The 19,046-nt window shown below is 56.6% G+C and overlaps 1 protein-coding gene across 1 annotated transcript in view; it reads left to right on the forward strand.

Annotated features, from left to right (window-relative positions):
• The first annotated feature begins 909 nt into the window (after positions 1 to 909).
• The window catches only part of PRR5 (proline rich 5), a 69,957-nt gene continuing 51,820 nt past the window's right edge, over positions 910 to 19,046 (forward strand). The window contains exon 1 of the mRNA XM_058430984.1: positions 910 to 966. The gene's annotated coding sequence lies outside the window, so the exon portion shown is untranslated. The remainder of the gene's footprint in view (positions 967 to 19,046) is intronic.

The raw sequence follows: 19,046 nt of genomic DNA on the forward strand, positions 1-19,046 counted from the left end.
ACCCGAATGCCCACAGCTTGGCCCCTGGTACAGGACTTTTGGCTTCTACCTGGCACTGACTGTCAATCCTGCTGGGGATTCCTGGGACAGACACCACTGCTCCCCGCCCACTGCCCCCACCACAGCCACGTATCAACGGAGAGGTGCTTAAACAGGGTGAGGCTGTTTAAGTGAAGAGTGAAAAGAAACCCTTTTAGAGACACTGGGGTGTGGGATGTGGGTTGTGGGGTGCAGGATGTGGGGTGCTGGATGTTTCCACCAGGGCAGTTCTTCTCAAACTTTACTGAACTCTGGAACCACCCAGAGGGCTTGTTAAAATAGGGGGCCCAACCCCGAGTTTTGCTTCTGTAGGTCCGGGGTGAGGCCAGGGACTCTGCAGTAACGGAGGACACACTTTGAGAACCACACCCCTGGGCTGTTTTTGGTGTCAGGCCCATTCGTCTTCCCCTCCCTCCCCGCTCCGCCTGCGGCTGGACCCCGATCCCCGGGACAGGGACTGAGTCTGACCGTCTGATTTGTCCTCCCGGCTTCTAGCGCCCCGCTCAGGTCGGGGCTTGGGGACGGGGCGCTCTCTGGACGTTTGCGGCCCGCCGAGGGGTGGGGTGAGGGCGTCACGGGCCGATCCGGGCCGCCGGGTGACCCGGGACGCCCCCTGCCCCGGCGGGCGCCACCCACAGCCTGCGCAGTGCTCAGGGGCGGAGGCCGGGAGGGGCTCCAAGCGCCAGCCCCCAGCTCCGGCGGACTCGGGTGGGCGTGCCCGCAAACCCGCTTGCAGCACTTGGGCGAGTCTCTCCTGCAGCGCCCCGAGTCCCTGGGGGCTGCGGCGGCTGCGGGCGCCCCCGCGCGGGCCCGAGGGGCGGGACGCGGCGGAGCGGGGCGGGGCGGGGCCTCCGCGGCCCCCTCCCCCGGCCCCGGGCTCCGGCTCCGGCTCTGCGCGGTGGCGGCGGCGGCGGCGCGCGGACCGAGGTGAGCGGCGGCTACGGGTCCAGAGGGCTGGCCGGAGAGGGGACCGGGTGGCTGGGGTTGGGGGGCGGCACGCGCGCCCCTGCGGAAGGGGGGCCCCGGGGCGGTGCCGGCGGAGCGGCGCGCGCATGTGTGTGCGCGCGTAGGGGCGCGCGCGCGACGCCGACTGCGGGGCCGTAGGGTGGGGTAGGGGTCGGACGGAATCTGCGGGGCAGGGGCCGGACGGAATCTGCGGGGCAGGGGCGGCCCCCTTGGATGAGGGTCCAGGCTCTCCCACCCCAGTCTCCCGGGACCTCCCGAGCTCGTTCTCTCCCAGCCTCTGTCGCGCGCCCCCCGCCCCGCCCCCTTCCCTCTATCTCTGAGTTTGTCCGCGTCTATGTGGGTGGGTCTCCGTCCAGCCGCCCCGTGTCCCCATCTCCTTCCCCGACACCGCTCCCTCCCCATGGCAGCTCTCCCCTCCCTCGCCATTGCTCCCCTTAATAGGGCAAACAAAGATGGTCGAGGATGGGGGACCCCCTTCCTTTCTGAGCCCTGTCCTGGCCCAGCCTGTGGCCCCCACCCCTCTGGCCTCTGGCCTGGGCCTCCAGCCACTTCCTGGCTGGTAGCTGGCCCTGCAGAGTGGGTGGGGGCAGGTGGAGGCAGCAGGCAGACCCCGGGGCAGAGGCTCCAGGGCTGGAGCGCTTAGCGGTCTGTAAGGTCAGAGCCTGAGGAGACACCCTCACCATCCCGTGGCAGGTGGGGACACTGGGCAGGTCTGCCTGGCCACGGGTCTGCGCCACTGACCTAATCAGATGGATTTCTAGACCCTGTTCCCATGAGCAGAGCCTGACGCTTTCTAAGATTTTTTTCCACCAGAGCCAAGGTAGAAGGCTGGGGGAGGGTCCCAGGTCCAAAGGTCACACACAGGATGTGGTCCCAGTGACTGGGTCACTTCCTCCAAGCGGCCTCCACTTCCCTACCACTGGCATGGGTGGGAGTGACATCTGTGGACAGAGGCCATGAGGACCGCGTGGGGTGGCCCAGCTGCAAGGTGATTAGTGATGCTCTCGGTGGGAGGGTGGTAAGTCCTATTCCCTGGGCTGGATCTGGAGGAGGGAGGGCGCCTCCCTGTGGCCCCTCGGGCCTTCTGCACTGGGCGCAGCCTCGAGAATCCTGGGGGTAAGCTGGGGCTCTCCAAGTGAGGTCCTGGACCCCCAGATCATCCTCGTTGATGACAGTGCTTGATAAAATGTCAATTCCTGGTCCCTGTCCTGAGCTGGTAAGGGGGCACCAGGAATCTGCATTTTGTAAGTCCCCCATCGTCATTCTAATGCACATTAAGGTGTGAGCACCGCTGGGTGGTAACATGGGATGAGGGGGACAAAGTCATCTACCTCCCTCTGGCTGGCGGGCAGCGAAGAGGACCAAGAAGGGCCCATCCTGGGGTCTACAACTTTGCTGTGTCCCTGAGCAAGCTGCTCCCCTCTTGGAGCCCAAGTCCCCCAGCAGTCAGAGGAGGTTATGGCCTCCCCAGGGGCCTTTCCTGCTGAGCAGTCTGGGATTCTGAGCCCTTTGTTTAAATTGTGGGGCGGGGATTGCCGTGAAGTCCAGCAGGCCTGAGTCAGGATCCCAGCTCCAGCACTGGCTGGCTGTGTGGCCCTGGACAGGTCACTTTGCTTCTCTGGTCCTTGGGTTACTCACCTGAAAACTGGGGATCATCATATTACCCCCACTCATCCACCCACAGGGGCAGTCAGGGAGGTCCAAAGAAGTGTGGTGCCCCACGTCGCAAGCACACCATGGTGTGGGTGGATCAGCCGTGGGAAGGGCTGGCACTTCTGTGTCTTGGCTGTTTTAACTGGGTGGCGATGGGGACACTCGCATGGACTTAATTCCTCACCAGCAGGGAAAGCAGCCTGTGCAGAAACATTTGTGAGCTAATGGGTTTTTTGTTTCTAATGGATGGCCTAAAAGGCCTGGGGATGGTAACGCAGAACCGCCTGGCAGAGGCAGGTGGTGTGGTGCCAGCTTTCGTGCTCATGCCCAGGAAGTCAGGGGCACAGACACCAGGAGGGGCGGGTGACGAGAAGGAAATAGGAACACCAGCCCCTCTCCGGGTGCCCCAAGTTGTGGACGTTTGTGGATGTGAACAAAACCGTCTTCTGGGACATGTGTGAGAAGAACAGAGCTCTCATGAGACTCCCGTAGAGAAGGAGAGGCATTCATTCATTCATTCATTTACTCATTCATGAAGGCCTTCCCCAGGCCCCACAGATGGAAGGAGGTCCCCTCAAGATAGAAAGACCCACGCAGAAACGGACAGGCTACCGATGCCGTGTGAATGCGGTGCTATCCAGATCAGATGGCTGTGTGGGTCGCCCACAGGCTCAAACAGCAGGGTCAGGGCATCCTGCTTCAAGACCCTCATCCTGAAGCCCAGGGGGGCCGCAGGGGGCCAGTGCTGAACAGGACCAGCCATCTCTTGGATTAGACGCAAGAAATGTGAATCAGAATCTTGGGCCATTATGAAGACATGGTTTAGCTGAACAAAGAGGTGGCTTCTTGGTGACAAGACAGCCCTCATTTTTTATTTTAACCACATCTCTCTTTTTTCTTGTGTCTTAAAATTGAATCTTGCTGGGGAGCACGTGGTGGCACGGGGGCTTGGAAGTCTGGTGAGCATATTTCTCGGTGACTTCAGAAACCCTCAGTCTGGGAGAGCAGCCCTGGTGCTGCTGCCACCCAGAGGCTTGGCTGCAGACCCTCGGACCCTCAGCTTCTGGTGGCCCAGCAGGAGGAGCCTTCAGGAGCCAGGGAGAGGGGAAAGGTTAGGGATCCCAGAGTTAGGGCCACCTACCGTGGGAAGACTGTCTAAGCTCCCTGAGCGTCAGTTCTCTCATTGCAAGGTGCAGATTGGAATAAACAGCTTAGGCGACTGAGGGGGTGGGTTCTGGAGCCAGCTGCCTGGGTTCGAATCCTGTCCCACCTCTCAGGAGATCTTGGCAAGTTACTTAACCTCTGTCTGCCTCCACTTCTTCATCGAAGAAATAGTGATTCCTGCCGCACTCTAGGCTGTAGGCTGCTGTGAGAGTTAAGTGACTTCATGTTGGGCTTGAACGGTCCCAGTTAGGACTGTTCCCTGTGAGTTGTGTAAAGTAGTAATGTCATTCTGTAGCCATGTGGTCTTGCTATAGTGATGTGCTCTTCTAGTGACATAGCCTTGTGGTGCCTAGTCTTGTAGTGCTGTGGTCTTGTAGTGTCGTGATCCTGTGATAACCCTGCCTTGGCATCAGCCGTGGTGTTGGTATTGGTATTAATGTTAATGTTGGGGTGGCCCTAAGGGTACAGGCAATGAGATGAATACAGTGCTCACTCTGGGCCTGGCACAAGGAAGCCCTCAACTGATGCCTGTGCCCTTCTGTCCCCTGCCCCAGAGGAGTAGGGACAGAGATGGAGTTTGCTATTGTGTTACAGCAGTACCCACATGCTGGGGCAAGTGGGGATGGGGCGGGGCCAAGTCCTTGTTTAAAAGATGTCAAGATGGCCGGGCACGGTGGCTCATCCCTGTAATCCCAGCAGTTTGGGAGGTTGAGGCAGGTGGATCACCTGGGGTCAGGAGTTCGAGAGCAGGCTGGCCAGCATGGTGAAACCCCATCTCTACTAAAAATACAAAATTAGCCAGGCGTGGTGGCACATGCCTGTAGTCCCAGCTACTTGAGAGGCTGAGACAGGAGAATTGCTTGAACCCAGGAGGCAGAGGCTGTAGTGAGCTGAGATTGCGCGAGTGCACTCCAGCCTGGGCAAGACAGAGTGAGACACTGTCTCTAAATAAATAAATAAATAAATAAAATAAAAGATGTCAAGAAAACACACGTATTTGTCTCGGTACAGGGGACATTGCTGTCCTGAGTTCTGACTCCCAAGAGTGGGCTCCCCTCTGGAAGGGAGGGGCTGCCTGCCATCTTCTGAGCTCCTGTCCTGCTAGCCAGCCCCTGTGCATAGACCTTCGCAGGCACTGTCTCACCTACTCCTCCCAGCCAGCCCACGAGGTGGGCGTGGCCCTGCCCAGTTGACAGGTGGGCAAACTGAGGCTCAGGGAGACCAAGTGACTGCCCAGAGCCATAGCAAGGGGGCAGGGCTGGGACTCAAACCTGGGTCTGCATGCTCCACCCCACCACACAGCATGCGCGAAGGTCGGGAAATACCGCCACAGAGCCTTGCCATCAGGAACCACCATGGTGGGCTCCTCTGACCCCAGCATGAGTCCTGCTCATTTTCTGGAAGGTTCTTAAGGCTATGCTTTCTGTGCCATCTGCTGGGTTGGTTAAAGGCCTTCACTGGGTTGCAAAAGCAGTTTCCCCAGCAAAAGTAATCCACCTAGTCCCCAGAAGAGAATCCAGGCCAGAGACATGAAGGGAGAGAGGACCTAGCCTGGGGGCATAGTCCCCACTTAGTGCCAGAAGACCCAAGTTCTGGCCCTGGTTCCACTGCTTACAGCCCCTTTGAGTCTGAGGGTGTTACTGTCCGTGCCTCAGTTTTCTCATCTGTGAAACAGGAATTTTGATTTCTGCCTGCATAGCTCCTGGGGTGAGTAGGATAAAGCTGCCAAATAATAATGGCCAGTGCCTAGGCAGCTCTTGGGAGGCACTGGACAGCATCTTAGAAGTTTACCTACTTGCCCTCTTTTAACCCTCTGAACGGCCTCTGAGTTCACTGTTCTATCCTCATCCCATTGTACAGACCAGGAAGGTAGGATACAAAGATATCAGTATCTTGTCCAAGGTCACCCACTGGTAAGGCATTTGGGTCTGATTTAGATGAACAGAAAGCCATCCGTTGTGGCCACTTCTTGGTGGATAGACGTGTGGCTCCCTACTTGATTATTCTCAGTAACGGAGAGCTCACTACTCTCTAAGCCCCTATGACTGTTAGTCTAGGGCTTGGGTGGGTGGTGGTGATGGTCCCTGGTAAATCTACCTCACGTGGCAAGGGAAGACAGGGAGAAGATCCTGAGCGTGGCTTTGGCTGTGCCGTGGTGGAGGGGCCAGGAGATCTACCTACGGCTGGGAGAGGGTGGGCCCATGTTCTACTTATGCCTTCCACAGGCCACACCTGAGGCTGCGAGAGGAGAACAATGCCCAACAAAGAGGACAGACAGTAGCTGCTCAAAAAGCCTTGGGGTGGACAAATCCTCTTTCTAAGGGAAATTTTAAACATAAAACCAACATCACCATATTGGACAGAGTCTGGAGAACGGGCTCTGATTCTGCCTGCAGCCTCTCTCCCTAAACATATTCATTTCCAGTCAATTTGTTCTGAGGTAGAAGTCCTGTTGCATAGCGTCATTGCAGCACCACACCTACAGCTCTACGGTTCTGTATCCTGCTTTCTTCTTCTTTTCTTTTCTTTTTTTTTTTTTTTTTTTTTAGACAGTGCCTTGCTCTTTCGCCCAGGCTGGAGTGCAGTGGCACAATCACCACATTCCAGGTAGCTGGGACCACAGGCATGCACCACCACACCCTGCCAATGTTTTTATTTGTTTTTGGTTTTTGTTTTTTGTTTTTTTAGGTTTATTTTTATTTTTGTTTTTTTGTAGAAATGAGATTTTGCAGCCGGGCGCGGTGGCTTATGCCTGTAACCCCAGCACTTTAGGAGGCCGAGGTGGGTGGATCGCCTGAGGTCAAGAGTTCAAGACCAGGCCGAGTGCGGTGGCTCACGCCTGTAATCCCAGCACTTTGGGAGGCTGAGGCGGGCGGATCACAAGGTCAGGAGATCGAGACCATCCTGGCTAACACGGTGAAACCCCGTCTCCACTAAAAATACAAAAATTAGCTGGGCGTGGTGGCGGGCACCTGTAGTCCCAGCTACTAAGGAGGCTGAGGCAGGAGAATGGCGTGAACCCGGGAGGCAGAGGTTGCAGTGAGCCAAGATCGCCACTGCACTCCACCCTGGGCGACAGACAGAGACTCCGTCTAAAAAAAAAAGAAAAAAAAAAAGTTCAAGACCAGCTTGGCCAACATGGTGAAACCCAGTCTCTACTAAAAAATACAAAAATTAGCCGGGCATGGTGGTGTATACCTGTAATCCCAGCTACTCGGGAGGCTGAGGCAGGAGAATTGCTTGAACCTGGGAGGCAGAGGTTGCAGTGAGCCGAGATCTCGCCACTGCACTCCAGCCCAGGTGACAGAGCAAGACGCTGTCTCAAAAAAAAAAGAAAGAAAGAAATGGGGTTTTGCCACATTGCCCAGGCTGGTTTTGAACTCCTAGGCTCAAACTTTCCTCCTGCCTTGGCCTCCCAAAGTGCTGGGATTACAGGCATGAGCCACCACGTCTGGCCTGTTCTGCTTTTTTCACTGGATGTGATATCGTGAGCATCTTCCCTGTCCCTAAGCAGCCCAGGAGCTCATGAGCAGTCATGCTGAGTTTTTAGCAGCTGCACAGTATCTGTCCCATGGATGTTCTGTCATTTGTCTTGGAGCCCCCCTTTCAGTGGGGCCTTCACGTGCACAATGATGTGAAAAGCTGTGTTACCCCAGGCAGGGCTCTCACCCTCTCTGCATCTCAGTTTCCTGCTCTGCTGTCAAATGGGAGCAAGAAGCAACCCATGTCCTAGGGGTTCTGGGAGGAGTAAACGAGGAGATGGGATGTGAAGTGTCTGGCATGTGGCGGGGCTTAAAACTCGGTGGCTATTGTTACTGTTGTTGTTATTATTATTATTATTATTTGGGTCACATATCCTGATTAAATTGTGGATCCTTGCAGACAGGAGCCAGATTCTCTGCAGTCCTGTACCCCACTCCTAGCCACACTCAGTCATGTTTATGATTTGATTCCTGATGTTCGGTTTCCCCCAAATAGAATGAGTCTCTGTGTGGGCGAGGTGCTGGGAGAACTTGATTGGCACAATCTCATTTTGTCCCCCATGAGCGGGGATCCTTAGCTCCGTTGTAGAAACTGGCTCAGATGGGCAAGTTACTGAACCTGGGACAGTGAAAAGAAAAAGAAAAATCAAAAACAAAAAAGGCTGGGCGCAGTGGCTCACGTCAGTAACCCCAGCACTTTAGGAGGTCAAGGCGGGCAGATCACTTGAGCCCAGGAGTTTGAGCCAAGCCTGGGCAACATAGCAAGACCCAGTCTCTATTAAAAATACAAAAAAAATGAGTGAGCCGGGCATGGTGGCATGCACTTGTGGTCTTAGCTACTCGGGAGGCTGAGGTGGGAGGATCACCTGAGCCCGGGAGGCCAAGGCTGCAGTGAGCTATGATTGCACCACTGCTTTTCAGCCTGGGCAACAGAGTGAGACCCTGTCTCAAAAAAAAAAAAGAAAGAGAAAGAAAGAAAAAGAAGAGAAGAGAAAGAAAGAAAAAGAAGAGAAGAGAAGAAAAGAAAAGAAAAAACTGGCTCAGAGAGTGTGATGGGCCTCCCCTCAGTCACACAACAGAAAGGGAGGATCCAGGAATGCTTCCTAAAGGAGGTGGCAATGGCCCTGGGCCAGCAGGATGGGGGGTTTGACTGGGCCAACGGGCAGAGGGCTGGTGTCCTAGGTGGGGTGAAGAGGAGGAGGGGGGCTGTCCAAGGGGCATAGCAGTCTGAGCCCAGCACCCAACATGGGGCGGAGTGGAGTGTGGGTGGGGCTTAGGGGCGTGTGCTGAGCTGACCTGAAGTCAGCAGGGCAGGAATGAGCTGTCTGGGCTCCTGACCCCACCCTGCACCTTGGACCTGGCCAGTTCCTTCTGTCCAGGCAGGAAGGGGTGCTCTGTGGGCTTGGAGGCTGCAGGCGCCTTCCTGGGGACTGCTCTGTGAGCAGTGATAAAATATTTATCAGCCAGCAGCTGGGCTTCCCTGCACAGGGTGCAGTCGGGGGCAGACCCCACCCGAGCCTGCAGCCTGAGTTCTGCTGAGTCATGGGGGAGCCCAGTGAGCCACCTGCCCTCCAGCTCCTGGGCCCCCTCTGCCCTTTGGCCATGCGAACACCTCCTAATGTGTAAGCCATTCGGCTGCCCACAGGGCCAGGCATCCAGCGTGCTTAGTGCTGAGCAGGGTTTCAGAGCTCAGCCCCAGGAGGGTGCAGACCTCAGCCAAGGTCGCAGGCAGAGGAGACCCGTGGGCTAGGATTCCACCTGTGCCCACCCTGGCAGCATCCCACCTCCTGAGTCCTCTCGGCACCCAGCAAGGTAGGCACTCTTTGCGTCTGGTTTTAGCGGTGGGGACGCCTGGGCGTGGAGAGGGGGCGCGGCGTGTAGGGTCTCGTAGCCCTTAGCGGCTGAGCAGAGGTTTAGCCCTGGTCTGTCTGACTCCAAGACCCTGCTATGTGCCCCTGCCCCGGAGGAACCCCACTCCGTTTCAGCCCTGAATCAGGACTGGGGTGTCTGTCCGCCCTGATGTGACACAGTGCTGTGACTTCAGGTTTGTGCTTTTGATTTTTAGAGTAGCAGCAATAACAAAAAACAGTAGCAGATGGCTTCTTCCTACTGCTGCGTGGGGTGGGACGAAGGGCAGGGGGGGTTCAGATTCTTTTGTTCACTCATTCATAAAAAACATTCTGGGTGCCCTGGCCACGGGCCAGCGCTCAAGGCTCCAGGGACCAGCGGGGGACGTGTCAGATGGACCTGCCCTAGGGGAGCTTATGCCATGGTAAGGAGAATCAGAGGGGTGGGCTCAGTGCCTGGGCCTGCTCACATGCTGTGTGACCTTGGACAGGTGCTTCACCTCTCTGAGCCTCAGTCTCTAATTTGTGAATTCAGGATAAACTTGGCTTTTTCTCTGAGCAAGCAAGGATCACACCTGTGTCCTTATTCTTGATCACGGCCTCACATCCACCAAAGCCTGCGGGCACGGATCAGCCTTTGCACCGGCTCCAGTTTCCAGAGAGGCCCTGGCAGGTTTCGCATTGGCTTGTCCAGTGAATAACCAGGAGCTGGTGCTGGGGGCCTCAAGGACCGGCTGGTTTTAAGGTGGAAGTTTTGCCTAAGGTGCTTAGAGTTCTGAAGGGAAGTGCTGGTCCCCAGAATCACGCATGCAGCAGCTGTGAGAGGGAGCGGGCTGCATGCAGGCTCTTGATGAGAACCCTGTGGGTGGTCAGGTCATCTCCAATGCCCAGTCCTGGGCTGGGCCCTTGTTGCACCCGCTCACCACCTGCCCGGACATGCAGTCTCTTCCTGCTCACTCTCAGCCTTCTCTCCTCTGGGCCTTCCTCCTGCCATTCCTACGCCTAGTCTGATTTTCCTGTCATCCTTCACCTGCTGGGCTTCTGCTGGCTCTTTTTTTTTTTTTTTTTTTTTTTTTTTGAGCTGGAGTATCACTCTTGTTGTTCAGGCTGGAGTGCAGTGGCGCAATCTCGGCTCACTGCGACCTCCGCCTCCAGCGATTCTCCTGCCTGAGCCTCCCGAGTAGCTGGGATTACAGGCGCGCGCCACCACACCTGGCTTACTTTTGTATTTTTAGTAGAGATGGAGTTTCACCATGTTGGCCAGGCTGGTCTCAAACTCCCGATCTCAGGTGATCCACCCACCTCTGCCTCCCAAAGTGCCGGGATTACAGGTGTGAGCCACTGCGCCCTGCCTGCTAGTTCTTTAAGCCGCCGCTGGAAGGCATCCTCCTCTAGAAAGCCTTCCTGGCTGCCTCCTGTTCACCGCAGGCCGGGCGGACCCACGGCCCTCCCAGTGCCATCTCACCCTGGGCTCTGCTTATGCCTTTGGGCCAGCGCATGTCATGCAGAGCTTCTCTGTCCTGTTCCCAGGTCTCCCCGACAGCCTGGGGCTGCTCTGTGTGATTCATCTCTGGGTCCCAGGGCTCAGCTAGGGGCTGGCACAGAATGGGACCCCAGCAGCCTTCGATGAATGGAGAGCACGAGTGAGTGACAGACATCAGGGCACCTGCGTTAGGGGACAGGAGGAAGCCTGCGGGGTGCACGCGGGTGGGGCACTCGCTGCTTCTGTGAACCATCTGTGCAGGCGGGGCCTCTGGTTTCCTGGCCTTCCAGGATGATGGATGGTCAGCTGGACAGTGGAAAATTAAGATTTCTGGGGCCTTGAAAGAGACTGCCATGGGAGTCAGCGCCCTGGGGGGTCAGGAGCACCGGCCTCCAGATCTGAGCCTCTCCCCTTGTAGCTGAGTGACCACCCTGAGTGACTCCCCGCTCTCCTAGACCTCAGGAGATGCGTGGGGCCACCCCAGGTCCATTCTGCAAACGCAGCATTTATTCCTGCGAGGGAGGCGGGCAGGGGCAGGCTTGTGTTCTTAGGATGCTTACAGTGGTGTCCCACAAATGCACAGACAATGCAATTGAAACCCAAATGAAAAAAGACCCAAATGAAACGTACTGAGATGGGGAGCAGTAATTTCTCTGGTGGTTTGTTTCTTCTTCCATCGTTTTTGTATTTTTCAAATTTTTAGAGTCCCTCCAGTGACTCTGAGTGTGCACTGAGAGCCCAGTAACACTGGGGGGCAACTGCCACAAAGACACAGCCTCGGCCAGGTGCAGTGACTCATGCCTGTAATCCCAGCACCTTGGGAGGCGAAGGTGGGTGGATCACCTGAGGTCAGGAGTTTGAGACCAACCGGACCAACATGGAGAAGCCCCATCTCTACTAAAAATACAAAAAAAAAAAAAATTAGCTAGGCATTGTGGTGCATACCTGTAATCCCAGCTACTGAGGAGGCTGAGGGAGGAGAAGCGCTTGAACCCAGGAGGCGCAGGTTGCCGTGAGCCGAGATCGCCCCATTGCATTCCAGCCTGGGCAACAAGAGCGAAACTCCGTCTCAAAATAATAATAGTAAGACTCAGCCTCTCCCCTCTGGGACACTCAGTCTGATGGGGCAGGCTGGTCAGAAGACATAGAGCCATGGTGTGATTGGAACTTTCGCAGAGGGAAGCCTGGGGCTCGGGAAGCCGGGGGAAGACGCTGGCCCAGCCTGAGGGCTTGTACAGGTGCCACTGTGCTGAAGGGTGGCTACGAAGGAGGCAGGTGTGTGGGCAAGGGTGAGTGCAGTGTGGCTGGAGACTTGGGGGAAGGTGAGTAGGATGGCGAGAGACCCACGGGGAGGGAGGGCTGGACCTCAGCCTGAGTGAGTGGGTTTGGTGGGGTGAGTACTGATGTCAGTCCCTCCTGGGAGCTGCTGTGATTTGGGGCTTTCTACTTTATTCACTCAACAAACGTTTCTCAGAATGGAGGGTGCTCGGGGCCGTAGGGCACAGATACTGATGTGGCCCTTTAGGGTCACAGGGTCCAGGGTTCAAGTCCCAGCTCCACCACTTTCCAGCTGTGCAACTTTTGACAGTTTGCTCTACCTCTCTGAGTCTCAGATACTTCATCTTTGAAATGGGCAGAAGGGCACCTGCCCCGTGGCTTCCTGTGAGGATGTATAGAAAATGCCGGGCACAGCCCCTGGAATGGCATGCCCCTCTCCCACCCTAAAGTGCACGTTTAGTAGAAGGAAAGGGGGGATGGGGAAGGATGGGAGATGGGGATAGAAGCAAGCATCTGAACCTAACAGGAGGGCAGGTCCCCGTCTGGTGGGGCAGCAAGGGGTCCTGCCACAGCCCAGCCAGGAGGTGGGCATCCCAGAGCTGCAGCTGTGGCAGCGCTGCCTCCATGGAGGTCCCATAGCAGGGCTCACCAGCCTTTGTCCTCCCCACCCTGGGTGCCCGACTTTCCCATGGGAGCTGCTGCGTCTTCCCATGCCTGCCCACCACAGCAGGTGGGCTGGGATGTCTCTCTGAGCTGCAGATCCCCTGGTTGGGAGGGTAGGGGATGGACATCTGGCCTGAGACCCCCCCACACACACACCAGGGCAGGTTCCTGGCTCCCTGCCAGAGCCTAGCTGCCTGCCTAGAGGCTCAGAGTCCCCAAGAACTCAAGGTGACACAGTGGTGGCAGCGTGTGACAGAAGAAGGAGACAAGGTGGGATTTGAGAGCCTGGGGCAGGGCAGGGCAGGGCTGGGGCACAGGCTGCGGGACCTGGACAGAGCAGGGTCGGACTACAATGTGGTCTCCACATTCATGCATCCATCATGCAGCTCTCACTGGACCCTGGCATTCCAGGGCCACGATTGTCTGCCAGGCTAGCACCGCAGCGGCTCTGCCTTCCTCACCCTACTGTGCCGCCAGTGGTTTCTGAGTCTCTTCTCTCTCGGCCCCTGCCTCTGCAGAGCTGAGGTGCTGATCCTCCTCTCCTGGCCTCTATGTGAGGCTCAAATGACACCAGCCCATGAAGGGCTCGGCACATGCCTGCCACATAGTAGGAATCCGCAGGATGGTGGCTGTTCACCCGGCGGGCCAGCCTTCCTTTGACTGGGTTCCTGGGAACTCTGGGAAGTGCTTTGCAAAAATGTTAGTTAAAAAAAAAAAGTTTGGGAGGCCAGGCGCAGTGGCTCATGCCTCTAATCCCAGAACTTTGGGAGGCCGAGGCGGGCAGATCATGAGGTCAGCAGTTTGAGACCAGCCTGGCCAACATGGTGAAACCCCGTCTCTACTAAAAATACAAAAATTAGCCGAGCATGATGGTGGGTGCCTGTAATCCCAGCTACTCAGGAAGCTGAGGCGGGAGAATCGCTTGAAACCAGAAGGCAGAGGTCGCAGTGAGCCAAGATTGCGCCACTGCACTCCAGCCTGGGCAACAAGAGCAAGACTTCGTCTCAAAGAAAAAAAAAAAAAGTTTGGGAAACATCCTGCTTTGAAGAGTCCAGCAGACAGTGCAGGCACAGCTCTGGGGAGGCAAGGATGGCTGGTGAACTTTGACTCTGTGTTTTCCAGCCTTATGGGACCAGGGGCCCTGCTGGGATAGAGCAGCCACTGAGTCCCAGGGGGACACCCGTGCCTTGTGTAGCTGTGCAGAGGGGGCTGTGGGGCTCACGGAGGGCTGAGGCAGGAGATGATGTGGGCAAACTGCCCTGTTCAGAGGTCCCTGTGGCCATAGCCTGGAGGGCAGGCAGGAGGAGGAAGCCCAGCCACAGGGAGGCCAAAGTGGAAGGGATGCTATGGCCAGAGCCGTGGCCTGAGAGAACAGTGGCTGGAGGGAGGAGCCGGCAACAGTAGGAATGTGCAGGGCCTGGGAGACAGCACAGAGGGAACCTGCTCCACGTGGCCATGGACCTGCCTCACCACTGGCCCACTGAGTTACAGAGGGGCATGGCCAGCAGAGCTGAGATGTCCTCAGGAGAGGAGCCAGCCCAACCAGGCGGAGAGGCCAGCATGCTGGGGTCAAGGTTAGCCACACTGCCTTGCTCTGCTGGTCCCAAAGCTGAGAGGACCCTCCAGGGAGGCCTCTGGCCACAGTGCCAGGCAGATTATGGGAAGGCAGTGTCACGGTCACTGAGCTCAGGTGAATGTCCTCCTTATGTATATTCTAATACAGGGGATGCCATAGGCAGAGGGTGGAGAGAATGGGGGGAGGAGGAGGGGGAGGGGGAGGAGGCCCTTCCAGGCCCCGGGCAGAGCTCTTCATCCACCTTCCTCCGTGGCTATCAGCTGCCTGGACATAGCCTCTGGTGCAGGGCTCTGGATTCCACCATGTGTCCCCGCTGGCCTCTCTGTGCCCATAGGTGAAATGAAGACCCCCTACCCCCCACACTCTGCTTTTCCACAGAGCAATTATGAAAGCCTGGTAAAGACACGGAGGCTGGCACGGGGTGACTGATTTGGCCAAGGTCAGATTTGAATCCAGCACTTAGCTCAGGGCTAGCACATAAGAGGTTCTCAAGAAATACTTGAGTTAAAAGGAGGCTGCAGATGGCTGTCTTGACCCGGGAATGTCGCAGAGACAAGCACGGTACCTGGTGTGTGGTCAGAGCTAAGTAGCTGCTAAGCCATGTTATAATTACAGGAGCCACCTAAGGAAATTGCCACTCTCATTCTGCAGGGCCACCCGAGGCCTCTCTGAGCCCACTAGGGAATGTGCCCACTGTAGCAGGAGGCCTGGACAGTACTGTCCTCTAAACATAGATGTGTGTGTGGTGGGGCAGGGCTATGGAGAACACTTTGATGGATTAGGTTACTCCAAGAAGGGTTTTGCAGGATGAATAGGAGTTGGCCAACCAGACCAGGCTTAAGGGAAGATCATCCCAGACTAAGTGAAGGGTGAGCATGTGGACATGAACTGAGCCTGGCTTCCAAGGACAGAGCCTTCCGCCAGGAAGCCAGCCTCTGCTTTCATTCACTCAGGAGGTTTCAAAGAGGCCCCTGGGTCCCCTGCCTCTCCTCTCAGACACCCTGGGAGCTGATTGCTCAGGCTCCCTGCAAGAAGCTGGGAGCTTCTAACTGCATGGCCACCCTCTGGCCTTATCCCTGCAGTGAAGCCCTGGAGAGCCCCTTCCTGTCATCTGCCCCTTGAGTCTGGGGAAATCCACGTGGGCCAAGCCAGTGCTTGGGGAGTGACAGAGTTTGTAGTCGAGATAGCCACCCACCTTGAGGGCCACCTGGCAGCCCCAGCTCCTGAGGAAGAGGCTTCTTGCCTTGGCCCCCACCCCATCTGCCACCCACACCCAGAACCACAAGACAGAGGGCCCAGATGTAGGTTACTCAGAACCAGAAACTGCTGAGAAGATCTGAATGAGGAGCCCCCTTGGGGCCAGGGCCAGGTGGCTGGGCAAAGCCTTCCTCCCACACCCAGCACCCCGAAGGAGGGCAGGGGCTGGGAGGAGCCAGGAGACTGTGTCCACCCTCCCAGCCCACGCTGCCTCAGGCCCCAACAAAGGGCAACTCATGGACCCTTGGGGACCCCTGAAGGCAGGCCGTCTAATCGGCCTCAGATCCAGTCCCTCTGGGGCCCCAAGCCCTGGCTGCAGAGTCACCCCCTCTCCCCTCCCCATGGCTCATTAGCTACGTCCTGAGCCTCAGTCTCCCCATCAGTAAGATGAAAAACCTACTCACGAGCCAGCCAGGTAATGGAAGCAGCTTCCGCGGATGAGCAACTGTGTCCACCCCTGTCATCCTTGATAGGGTTCGTGGATGGCTGAAGAGGGGCCAGCCCGATCCTTTATCAGAAGCCCTAGCCCAGGAACAGTGGCTGGGCCCCTCTCGGGGGTTGGTTTCATTGGCTTTGACTGCAGGGACAGGTGGGGTGTGTCCCCCGGACTGGGTGGGGGCGTCGAAACCAGGACTTCTGGAATTGATTGAGGGTCTGGGAGGGCCCAGGCCAGAGGGGTGGGCTGAGGAGGGGCCTGGGGCTTTTCAGTTAAACAAGCCGCCTGTGGCCACCCCAGCCCCCACCCCAGTGCCCACAGAGCCTGAGCTGTGAGCCCAGTGAGGCCAGGCTGACCCAGCTTCAAGAGTGGTAGAAAATGTGCTGGTGATGGCCAGGCACGGTGGCTCACGAGTGTAATCCCAGCACTTTGGGAGGCTGAGGTGGGTGGATCACCTGAGGTCAGGAGTTCAAGACCAGCCTGGCCAACATGGTGAAACCCTGTCTCTACCAAAAAAAAAATACAAAAATTAGCTGGGCGTGGTGGCAGCAGCTGAGTAGTCCCAGCTACTCAGGAGGCTGAAGCAGGAGAATCACTTGAACCCGGGAGGTGGAGGTTGCAGTGAGCCGAGATCCAGCCATTGTACTCCAGCCTAGGCAACAGAGCGAGACTCAAAAGAAAATGTCCTGGGGACGATGGAGAAGGGCAAAGAGCCCTGGGGACCAGGGTCAGGAGGCCCGAGGGTCAACTCCTGCCTGCAGTCCAACTGCCTGTGCTGCCTGGCGCTGCCCAGCGTGCACCCGCCCCCAGCCCTCTGCCCAGGGCACTGTTGTGAGGTTAGGGGCAGACAGCGGGTGTAGGTGCAGAGCACAGGGCCGGACCGATGTCATCATCCACAGTAGGGGAGCAGCCCCTTCCTGTCGCTCTGGTCTGTGCTCCACTTGGCCGTGCTGGGTGAGGTCATCCTTCCAGGCCCTGGTGAAATGTCATCTCTGGAGGCTCAGGCCTCCTCCCTCCTGGGGATTCTGGAGCCTCCCTTTACTGCCCTCTTGTGGCTCTCAGGGGAAGGGAAGTAGCAGCCTGGGACTCAGGGCCTGGCACGAAGTAGGCGCTCCTGGTGGGTTACTGACCGTGGGAAGCGTGTGGCTCTAGAGTCACAGCTGGGCTCTGATCTCAGCCCTTACACTCACTCACCCTACAACCCGGGCAAGTCAGCTTTCCCTCGGAGCCTCCGGTTCCTCTTCTGAAAAATGTGGGTGGAAATTCTGGCCTGTAGGTCAGAATTCTGCCCCAGGTCAGAGGGTAGATGGGTACACAGTGCCAACACCCAGTAGGGCCTCCGTGAGTGAGCATGTGTCCTTTACCCCATGCACTGGGACAGTCCTGCTCTGCCGCTGACCCTACATATCCCACTCCTGTGCAAGGCCTCAGTCTTACCATCTGTAAAATGGACAGCGGAGACCAGAATGGACAGAGCAAGACCCCATTTCAAAACAAACAAACAAACAAAAAAGGATTTCTCCTCTGTCTGGAATAGAGCCATGTGTATTTAACCACAAAAATGTTTTCCCTCCTCCACCCCAAATCTGTGGATGCTCCATAGAGAAGGGCCATGCTTATCCCTCAGCTTCTCCTTAAGGTGGGAGCCTTGCCCTTTCAGAGAAGCCAGTGAAAGCCACACCCCTCTCCCCGTGAAAGCCACACCCCTCTCCCCAGTGAAAGCCACACCCCTCTCCCAAGTGAAAGCCACGCTCATAGCCACTGTGACTCTGCCAGGCGTGGGCTGTGGTGCCTGACACCCTCTCAGACATGCCCAGGCACGTGCTGGAGTTGCTCAGAACTTCTACACAGAATCCCAAGCACCAAGGGAGGGGCTGGAATCAAAGCCGAGATACGTGATGCCCCTTCCGCCTAGCTTTGTCCTCTTCCAACCCAGATAGTGCCCAGAAAGACGGTTCCACTTGCAGGCCCTGTGCCCAGGGCCCTGGCTTCCATGGTACCATCCTTTCTCCCTGGGGGAGTACCTTGATGATGCCACACATCAGAAGTTCCCCTATTGGGGCCGGGCACAGTGGCTCACGCCTGTAATCCCAGCACTCTGGGATGCCAAGGCAGGTGAATCACCTGAGGTCAGGAGTTCGAGAGGAGGCTGGCCAACATGGTGAAACCCCGTCTCTACTAAAAATACAAACATTAGCCAGGTGTGGTAACACACACCTGTAATCTCAGCTACTTGGAGGCCGAGGCACAAGAATCCTTGAACCCAGGAGAAAGAGGTTGCAGTGAGCTGAGATCGCACCACTGCACTCCAGCCTGGGCGACAGAGTGAGACTGTCTCAAAACAAGAAGAAAAAAAAGAAGTTCCCCTATTGGGCACCTGGCTTCTACAACATCTTGTTCTATTTTTGTGGGGTTTTTTTGTTGTTGTTGTTTTTATTTTTTTGAGACAGGGTCTCACTCTGTCGCCCAGGCTGGGGTGCAGTGGCATTAACTCGGCTCACTGCAACGTCTGCCTCCCGGGATCAAAAGCTTCTCCTGCCTCAGCCTCCCAAGTAGCTGGGATTACAGGTATGTGCCACCACGCCTGGCTAATTTTTTTTGTTTGTTTGTTTTGTTTTGAGATGGAGTCTGGCTCTGTCACCCAGGCTGGAGTGCAGTGGTGCAATCTTGGCTTAGTCACTGCAACCTCCACCTCCCAGGTTCAAGCGATTCTCCTGCCTCAGCCTCCTGAGTAGCTGGGATTACAGGTGCACACCACCACGCCCAGCTAATTTTTAGTAGAGACAGGGTTTCACCATGTTGGTCAGGCTGGTCTTGAACTCCTGACTTCGTGATCCACCTTCCTTGGCCTCCCAAAGTAATTTTTGTATTTTTAGTAGAGACGGGGTTTTGCCATGTTGGCCAGGCTGGTCTTGAACTCCTGATCTCATGATCTGCCCACCTCGGCCTCCCAAAGTGCTGGGATTACAGGCGTGAAGCACCACACCTAGCAAATACGATATTTGATTCCTTCTTTTACGTCTTTAATTATGTGAGGCAAATTTAATTTTACAGTCTCCTTCCAGTGGTTTCTCGGGAACTTCCTACTGGTGTGTGTGGTGTTTGCTTGTCCCTCGCTCAGGGTGGTCTGTTTCTGTGTGTTGTGTAATTTGGGATCATGAGTTTATCTCCAGCAAGGCTTTATCTGTGAGAACCCCAGCTC

Source organism: Hylobates moloch, unplaced genomic scaffold (genome assembly GCF_009828535.3).
Source record: "Hylobates moloch isolate HMO894 unplaced genomic scaffold, HMol_V3 SCAFFOLD_19, whole genome shotgun sequence".
Lineage (NCBI taxonomy): Eukaryota > Metazoa > Chordata > Mammalia > Primates > Hylobatidae > Hylobates > Hylobates moloch.